The following is a 10,202-nucleotide window of genomic DNA, read 5'->3' as shown; positions in this document are numbered from 1 at the left end:
TATTACTAATCTATGGTTTGGGCAGAATTTGGCAGGGAAGGCTCCATGCATTGTCATTTGGGGTGGCTTAACTAGAATATGGAGGATCCACTTCTAAGAGACCTCAGTCACATGGCTGAGAAGTCAGCGTTGGTTGCTGGCTGTTGGCTGTGACCTCAATGAAGGCTGAGAGCTGGGGCCTTGGTTCTTCTCCATGTGGGTCTGTCTATATGAGTGGCTTGGGCTTCCCCACAGCATAGTGGTGGTTCCAAGCATAAGAACAACTGTATTGTCTTTTATGACCTACCTTCAGAAATTCCACAGTGCCACTTATACCTGAGTGCAAAAACTGCTCCAATTTAAGAGTATAGAACATAGATCTTTCCTCTTAATGTGAAGAGTGTCAAAGTCATGCTGTAATAACATGTTGGATGGAAGATATGGTGGTAGTCATTTTTTTGAAAAATAGAATCTGTCAAAAGAGGTAAAAACTTTTCTCAAATATAGTCACATAGACACACAGATAGCTTACAGCTTTCATTATACAACCTCAGCCATGGATCTAAAGAAAAAAACAGAACACAGAAAAACACTTGTCCAGGTATCGTAAGTTCTTCTCCTTCCCAGAGGAACTAAAACATTTTCTCATATAATTGGAGTTCACAAATAGATAATCAACCAAACAGAAAAGGCTAACAAACAAGATTCTCTGTCCTCTCCTTCCACCACCCAACCGAGATCTCTAAAAGATTAGACCATAAAACCAGATTTCTCATCATTCCTGACACCAGTGCTTCTGAACTACTACGAGTAATTGTTAGCTTGCATGTGTAAAAGTTGCCTTAAGTGCATTCTCCGAAAAATAGTGTATTTGAATTTCACAATTTAGCCCAATTTTCACAAATGATATTTTCTAACAAGAATCCAATCTCAGCAAATATGATTTTTAAACTAAAATCTGTAGTCAATACAAGACAAATATCTAGTTAATGAAAAGCTAACAATAAATAATATCAATTCATTTAAAATTTGTCTTCCATCTTTAGAGTCATTGATAAGCCTTTAGCAGTGGAGTGCAATGATTGGAGTTTGGGTATGAATTCAAATACTAGCTCTACTCCATAGCAGTTATGTGTTTTGGGGCTCCTCTCTCATCCCTGGGTTCATGATGGGCAAAATGGAAATAATAATTATACCTTATAGACTCACATGAGTATTAAATAGATCAACTTAGTAAAACACTAATCATGGTGCCCAGTGCAAAGTAAACCCAATAAATGCCTGACACTACTGTTACTATAACTATTACAATATTATAGTAATATAATATGTAATATATAATGACATATATGTATTATATAATATACACTAACAAATGTATATATACTAGCAATATTTATATTATATAGATAAATGGTATAGATTAATGTTATAGAGATATATAGTACTATGTATTAATAGTTATGTGTATAATACATACTATTAATATAACAAATATAGTATATTATATACTATATACTATAGTATATTATTATACATACTATATATTATAGTATTTATAGAATTACATATATTATAAATGTAGTTTTATATACTATATACATAACTAACACCATATATGTACTATATATAAAAATATATATTGGCCAGGCATGGTGGCTCACGCCTGTAATCCCAGCACTTTGGGAGGCCGAGGTGGGTGGATCACAAGGTCAGGAGTTTGAGACCAGCCTGACCAACATGGTGAAACCCCGACTCTACTAAAAATACGAAAATTAGCCGGACATGGTGGTGCACGCCTGTAGTCCCAGCTACTGGGGAGGCTGAGACAGAAGAATCACTTGAACCCAGGAGACAGAGGTTGCAGTGAGCTGAGATCACACCACTGCACTCCAGCCTGGGCGACAGAGTGAGACTCCATCTATCTATTTATCTATCTATCTATCTATCTATCTATCTATCTATCTATATCTATCTAATGCTATATATACTACACATATTACTGTAACTACAGTAACGTAACCATTACTATAAGCTAATGTGACATAAAAAAGGCTACCTCCCAATTTGACTCTATTATAACTTGGATGGTCTGAGAATTAAAGCGATAATAATGAACCTCCACATACTTTTAATGTTTCAACTATAAATTTTAGAGAACACACATTCCCATCCAATGACATTATTTTAATCCAAGCATACATGTGGTATATTTAAGTTGTGCTTTTATGTGAATTTGAATTGCTTTTGATTTCAAACTGCTTCGGAAAAACACAAGTCATTTTTGCTGCTAGGAGTTGAGGAATCCTTTGTATCTGAAAATACACATTGGGATAAAGCCCCTTATTTAATGTGTCTGTCATTCATTTGTTCCAGAAGTCAATTTAGGGTGTTAACATTTGTAACGCCATAAATGCAAGAGTGAGCCCTTACCCCTATAGGCAGCTAAACATACAAGTAGATGCCTAGCCCTTTCTTTTTGTAGTTTCCTCCTGCCCTTATGCCCAGAAAGGTGGACACTTGCATCCTCAAGTAAATGCAGCATTTTTCAAACTCTTCTCTTTGAAAACTATAGACTCCCACATGTCAGCTGCCTACCTAGGATCCATACCCATTCAGGTGGATCCAAATGAAAGCTCCCTCCTCTGAGGAAAATAGTTAATGGCTTCGTATATTACAACTCCGTCAATAGCTTATCCAAAAATATCACCTTTATAATACAGACCTCTGGCTCTCTATACAAAGAACGCCCAGAATAAATATGATGATAACAGGAAAACAAAGACCAAGCATTTTGAAGGCATAATGTCTTCTATTTTTCACATATGACCAACTAAACTAACAGCACCTCAAACATCCTCATTTTCTGCTTAAGAATAGCAAGAAGTACCCTCATTTTCTACACAAGAAGGACGACTAGTGGTCAAAAGATGTACTTGTCTCTTGATTTTCATGCCTTGAATCCATAGAATCATATTTTTGCAATTAAAATTGTAGATAACTTACTTTACGTTTGTTACTGAGGAGAACAAGGCCATGAAAAGAAGTAAATTAATTACTCAAGTTTCCCTGTTTAGTGGTAGATGTAAGTCTCTTTCTAACATATAGCCCCTCTTAGGTCTAATTGTCTTTGGTTGTGAATATGCAGTGGGAAATAATTAGCTCAGATTCCTTTGGTGTTGTCCGGAAGAATTTGGTTCTTTGTGCAAACACAAACTGCAACCACTATGCTCGAAAACTGGGAATCTTATGATTCAGTCTTCATAGAGAATTTTAGTAGGGGTTTGTCTTAGTTTCTGACTGTTTTGGTTTTTTGGGGTTTTTGTTTTTGTTTTTGTTTTTGAGATGAAGTTTTGCTTTTTTGCCCAGGCTGGAGTGCAGTGGTGCAATCTCGGCTCACTGCAACCTCTGCCTCCCAGGTTCAAGGGATTCTCTTGCCTCGGCTTCAGCCTCCCACGTAGCTGGGATTACAGGCATCCGCCACCACGCCTGGCTAATTTTTTGTATTTTAGTAGAGACGGGGTTTTACCATGTTGGTCAGGCTGGTCTCAAACTCCTGACCTCAGATGATCTGCCCACCTCGGCCTCCCAAAATTCTGGGATTACAGGTGTGAGCCACCACGCCTGGCCAGTTTCTGACTGGTTTTGAAGCCACCTGAAAAGAAGTAGGTGTTACAAATTTATTTTGGTTGATAAGTGTGCATTGAAACTTCTCCTACTGAGTTATTGTTGAGCAAGTAGATGGAAACTTGGAATGCTGTACCAAGAGTAAGCTCACCATCCTTCTATCCACATACCTAAACATCTCAAAAACCCAGTTGCCAAAGCCCTGCATTCCTTAGACCATGACTAAATGTTAACACTCTTGCCTGATTATGTGTCTAGAAATAAATATGTACCAACAAGTACATAATTTTAACTAAATTTAATTGTGCTTTAGACTTGAAATAGCTAGTAGATAATGAGTGTGCCTGGAAGTGATTGTTTTAAATTCAGCGCTTAAGCAAAGATCTCTGAGAATCATCTAAGCATTTGCTTTTCATCACTCCATCAGTGTTTCTTAATTTTAACACAAAATGGGCCTGTGGGCAGAAGACTCCTACACAAGAGGGAAAAAAAACTCTTCCCAAACATGGCTAGTATAACAAAAACACCAGGACATTAAAGGAAGGAGAACTAAGAAATATTCTCTTGAAAGTGAACTGACTGAGCTGAATTTGTAGCCAAGCAACGTGCAGGAATGAAGTAATTCTGGTATTTCTGACCTCCTACTCAAAGATGTTCCAAATTTCACATTTTCTGGTGTACACAATGTCTCAATACTGCTCACAATAACCATATCTTCTGATAAGACCAATACATGAAGAAGTTTTGGGGGATGAATTATTTATGATGAACTTTGAAGATTGCAGAATTTCACAAGTTTTAAGCAGACAAGAGGCAAAGAACCTCCTCAGGAAAAACAATCATATGTGAGTAAAAGTTAATGGTTCAGACTACCTCTTCTACGAAAGTATTTTCTTGTACTCTCAATGGAAAGTGGTCTTTTTCTTATTTGAATAATCAGTCTCAATCTCTACAAATTATCTCGAGTACATAAAGGGTGAATTCTGTGTCCCACATGAAGTTGTACAGGTGGTAAGTGGTAGTAGTATGTACTTACTGTCTTATTCAACACTGGTGAAGCACTTATGGTGTGCCATGAGCCATGCTTGGTGCTGAAGTCACTAAGAAAGTAAAAGTCTAATAACAGAGCCAGATTTCTTAAATTCCAGTACAATGGTGTATGTACGTCGATAATATATTATCCAAACATTTATTGATAAGAAAGTAATATGTCCCAGTTTGCCCATCTTACACCTGTTGTGCCAACAGAATGATTAATAGCATCCTGGTTTAGATGGAAAATTGTATACTCACCCTATTTATTAAACAACTCATGCATGTCAAGCACCAGAAATAAAAGAAAATTTCTGCATTTGAGGAGTTAAATATCTAGTAGAGGAAAACAAATAAACAATTTTAATGCATGTGATAAATGTTATATATTATAGATATATGTAGAAGGCCTTCAAAGTTTATTTGTAGCATATCTGTTTCAGACCAGGCATCAGAAATACTTTTCAGTGTCCAAATGGCATATGGCAGGTAGTCTTAAATGAAAAAAAGGAGTTAGTTAAGTGAAGAAAGAACGTTTCAAACAGAAGGAGATGTAGTTGCCAAAGCAAAAGAACAAGAGAGATTGTAGCAATTTTCAAGAACTGAAAGCATTTGATCTGTCTGGAGCATTGCCTGCAAGCAGGGAGGTATAGAAGATGGAGCTGGAGGGATAATAGCTGGATCATGAAGGACTTCATTTGCCAGTTTAAGGTCTGAACTGAATTCTGAAGCTTGAGGAGTTATTGATGCATAAAACATTGGGTCGCTTTAACTATAACATGGAGCATAAAATAGAGAGGGCATGACTACAGAGAAATGTAAGCAGATGTTTTTGGGTGGGATTTACATAAAATCTCTTTAAGTGACCTTAATTTGGCATGAGTTTTTTTTTTTTTCTCTCCTCCATTTTATTGCTTTCTCCTTGGAATATGAATGTGATGGCTGGATTCCAGCAAACATCTTGTGACCTTGAGGAAGGAAGTGACACGGAGTGCGTGAGCAAGGAAAAAAGAATGAGTCTGGATTTTTATGGCTTTGTGCATTCATCTTACCTGTTAGAGATCACCTACCTTTGCACTACCCCATGCCTTTTACTCTCTCCTTCCACAGAGTGAACCATGATCCTCTAACTGGTGTGCATCATCCCATAAATATTTATTTTATTGCGTATTAATCTAAAATAAATTTATCATTTTGTGTTATATTAATTAGGATGCATATTAAGCTTCTATAACAAAGAAATTCCAAAATATAATGGTTCAAAAATTCCATGGCTCATGGAGTCCAGTGATAGTTAGCAATTCAGGGCAGATGTCTTTACCCACAAGATTAGCCAAGATCTAGGTTCCCTCTCTTGTTGCTGCATCATGACCTCGGGTGTCTTCATAGTTGAAGCTGGCAATCTTGCATTCTAGCCATTGGAAAGGGAAAAGAGAGGGAGGGTGGATGTGCGGTCCCCTTTCACATTTATGGATATAACACTGAAGTTGTACACATAATTCTATTCACATCATATGGGGCAGAATTTGACTCATGGCTGTACCTAGCTTCAAGGGAGGCTGGAGAATATCTGCCAGTATGACCATATACACTGCTGAATCTTGGGAAATGGGCTCTTCTCTCATCGGAAGAGAGAAGGGTAGACTGGATTCTAAGCCACAATTAGTAACTCGTAGGTTTTTAACATTTATATAAATTGACTGCATTGTGTGTATCTTTCAGTAATTAATTTTTTTACATTTGATATTGCATTTTTTACATTTGTTCCTGTTACATTAAATAAATTTTAGTCGTTTTAATAATTGTATTGCACTCATTCTAGGGATAAATCATACTTTATCTGTTCATCTACTGGTGGATTAGATATAAAATTCTAGTAAACCCATCTTCTCTTGTAGTGTTGAACCAATACAAAATCAGTCTAAGCATGTGGGAAATTACACTTAAAAATTATGGCTTCCAAGTACACCACGAGGCAAGCTATTCCAGAGGTCATAGAATAGAGAGGTTTACTGGTCAAGTTAAGATGCTCAAATCACATGGCTTACTAAATCAATATAAAACATAGTAAGAAGAAAGGGAAAGATATGACATAAGTTAATACAGTTAGGATAGGATGCAAGCAAGATAAAGGGACCATGCTAGCTGAATCCTGTGTCTCTGTGGCACCAGTCTTCCCTCCTCATGATGGGGTTGTGAGGACCAGAGTTGAATTTTGAGGCAAGGGGGTCTCCAGATAAAAGGTGGCTGAGCCAACATATATTCTTGCTCTATTGAAGAGACCCAGGGGCAATTAACCTGAAAAGCAACTATAAATTTTTAATTGCTTTTCCTGGGCAGAGAACTTGTAGGGCCAGAATGGATGGCCGATTTAAGACCTCATGACTACTTACTGCTGCTTCATGCATGTCATCAATATTAGGTGCTTCAGTGCCTCATATCTATTTAATGAATTATAAATATTTAGATCCTCTTCATTCTTCTTTCCTTTTTATCTGTGTTTAGCATTCATATGCTCTAATTACATTATCCATGTCTGTCATCTTACAGGTTACTAACTTATATATAATTAAACATATTAAATGAGTTTCATAAATCCCATTTGTATTTCCTATCTTCTACAACAGAATTGAATATTCTAAAATAATATAAAAATACATAGTGTAAGTTGGGGCAGACCTTTCCTATAAGAGGGGAAAGCCTTTACTACTAACTTCATGACATGGTCAAGAGTAATTGTCAGGCCTCTTCCAAAGTAGAAGAAGAGATGAAGACATGCCTGGTTTCTTTTTTCAAAATCACCCATGTGGTAAATCACTTCACCTCTCCAAGTGCTAAGTGAGGGGATATAGACAGGTCAGGAAGGTTATACAAATGCAGATAGTTCCACTTAAAAGACAACATCAGCAGTATGGAATATTTCCCTCTCAAATGAAACTAGAATTCAGAGATGAAGAACGAAAACATTACCGTTATAACCTACAAGGCTGGTATCAGGGAATGTAGCTTACATCTGGCAGAGAAGTGGGTTTCATAATGTTGAACTCCGGAATCAGGCTGACTTACTCACAGTCAGTACTGGACTGATACAAGCTTCACTCATGGGGAAAAGATTTTCATGACTAAGATTAATACAGCCCATAATCTTGAGAGCAATTGGGAGCAGTGCCAGTTCCCAGATTTGCTCGCCCAGTTCCAGACCCCAAATCAATAGGCAGGTTATTCTCTCTTTATAGGGAGGAGTGAGTGAGGGTGGATGGAAATGAAGCATCTGGAGCAGAAAAAAAAACATGTCCTTCCTGACAATTTCCAGTTTTTATCTTAATCTACTGGGTTTAACCATTAAATGTATAATCAGACAAGGAGAAGATCATTGTATTAGGGTAGCCCCGTTCCTACGTTTACAAGGCCTCTTTCCTAACACCAACCGTTACTCCTTTGGGTTCTTCTTGGAACCACTGCTAATGTAGAGAGCACCCTCCAAAGTCAAGTGTAGAGTAAACTCTTAAAGAACACGTCTGAACATGTCAGAGTGGTGAATTCGTTATGTTAGCTCCAAGCCCACTCCGTATCAATGCTGAAATTCACTATCTATTTCCCATTTAAAATTTTGTCTAGCATCATTGTCCAATATGGCTCATGAGAAATTAATATTCAAAGATTAAAGATATAACTGTCAAAAATCTAATTATTTTGCCATTGTGAGTTGAAGTTGAAATAAATGAGAAAGGAGAGTTCAAAGGGCAGCCTCTCGAATTTCTTATTCTACTCAGTCTACCAGCTAAAGTGGTTCTTAGCGGCACAGAATAATTTAGTCTTTCACAAGTTACATCTTGGGCTGCACTCTTAGAACTAATTTAGTGCTTTCAAGGTCTCAAAATGCGTATAATTTCAATAACATGTCTCACTTATTAAATGGCCTACAAGATTAATAGGACATGTAATATTATCCCAGCACCTATTTCAAACCTAAAAGATATAAGAAAAAATAATATCTAGTAAGTTATTTATCTCAGGCAAAATTATGTTCCTCAAACTGACTATTTTTAGTATCCCATATCATAGCAAACCCCAGTGATACCTGAGTTAAAAAAAATAGAGAGAAAAACTTGGTTTCAACTTCATCAGAATGCTAACAAATCTATGCCAGATGTTTAGTTCCTACAAACTGTGAATTTAAAATCAAGTGGGAAAGATGTCCTAGCAAATGGTTAATGTAGGTCTATGCATTTGCCATTTTTGAGTATCTAGGGGTGGGAGGCTTGGTCGGGAAAATTCATTTATGCTTATTGTTGTCACTCAGACTGTGGTATTTAAGATATTGCATCCTTCTTGCAATGTTTGGAAATTTTAATGGTGGCAGCCTATGAATCCAATTTGAGATGCCTTCTTTCCTGCCCAGAATATCCAACTGCTCACTCTTGTGAGCAGACACATCCATCCCAGTGCCTTCATAGGTTTTCTAATGTTGCTTGCTGTAGAATTGTGTAAGCCTGTAATATTGGCCTACTAGGGAGGATTTTCCCCAACTCTTTAAATTCACTCATCCAGAGAATTTGCCCTCAGCAGATTCCTGAAATGAAGCTATAGTTGTTTTCTGAAGTTGTGCCCCTAGGGCCATAATAAAGTCCAATAACTCAAATGCTCCTCAGGGGACTCTGTGTGTGTGTGTGTGTGTGTGTGTGTGTGTGCCTGCGTGTGTGCACTGCACAAGTGAATTAATCTTTTAATGTTTGATTTCATTCTATTATTCTTGTATGTCTTTTAGGAAGGTTCTAACCATCTCTCCTGCTTAATTTTCTCCCTTTCCTTCTCTACCTCATGAAGTACTATGATTTTGCTCGCCAAGTCTTTTTGACAATTAAGAACAAACTGGTTTCATATCTCTTATTTTTAAAGAAATGCAAAACAAAACCTGGGGGAATATGTTTGAAAACAGAATGTCTGGGCCAGAAATCAAACTTTGAGTTTAAGTACCAATTACTCAAACAAACCTTCCTCATCTTCACCTTCCTTGGTTGATGAATCTGACCTCCTTTAGCTAAACTTTAACCTTTAACCAAGGCTGGCCTCAACTCACTGCACTGCCTATTAAACCTTTAACATTTCCTCTTTGTTCTGCCTTTAGCATTTTAGATCCCTGATTTTTCTCAAGAATGTTTACTCTCAGAATAAGCAATTCGTATATTCTCCACGTGTAGAATACTGTACCTTCAGACTCTCCTAGTCATTCTTTTAGTATGATGTTGATCTTTATTTGCTCATTTGAAATTTGTCCAGATTTTCCTGCCACCACTCTAGATGGAGAGCTGTTACAATCTTTAAGGGGATCCAATTTTTAAACTACCCAGGGCAACATCTCAGTTGCCTCAGTATAATAGACAAGACTGTAGCCAGTTGCTTTTCCTATATAATATTAAAAAGCTGCATCTCAACAGTATCCCAAACCTGGCCTTCCCTGAGGCAATCATTCCAGTTTGCTTTCTAAAATTTTGCCTTCCTTTTTTGGGCCCCAATCAAAGCTTCTGACAAGGCAGTGCTGTCCTTTTCTTCTAATGCCTTCC

The sequence above is a fragment of the Nomascus leucogenys genome, chromosome 10, assembly GCF_006542625.1.
Source record: "Nomascus leucogenys isolate Asia chromosome 10, Asia_NLE_v1, whole genome shotgun sequence".
NCBI lineage: Eukaryota > Metazoa > Chordata > Mammalia > Primates > Hylobatidae > Nomascus > Nomascus leucogenys.
This window is presented reverse-complemented; position numbering follows the sequence as displayed.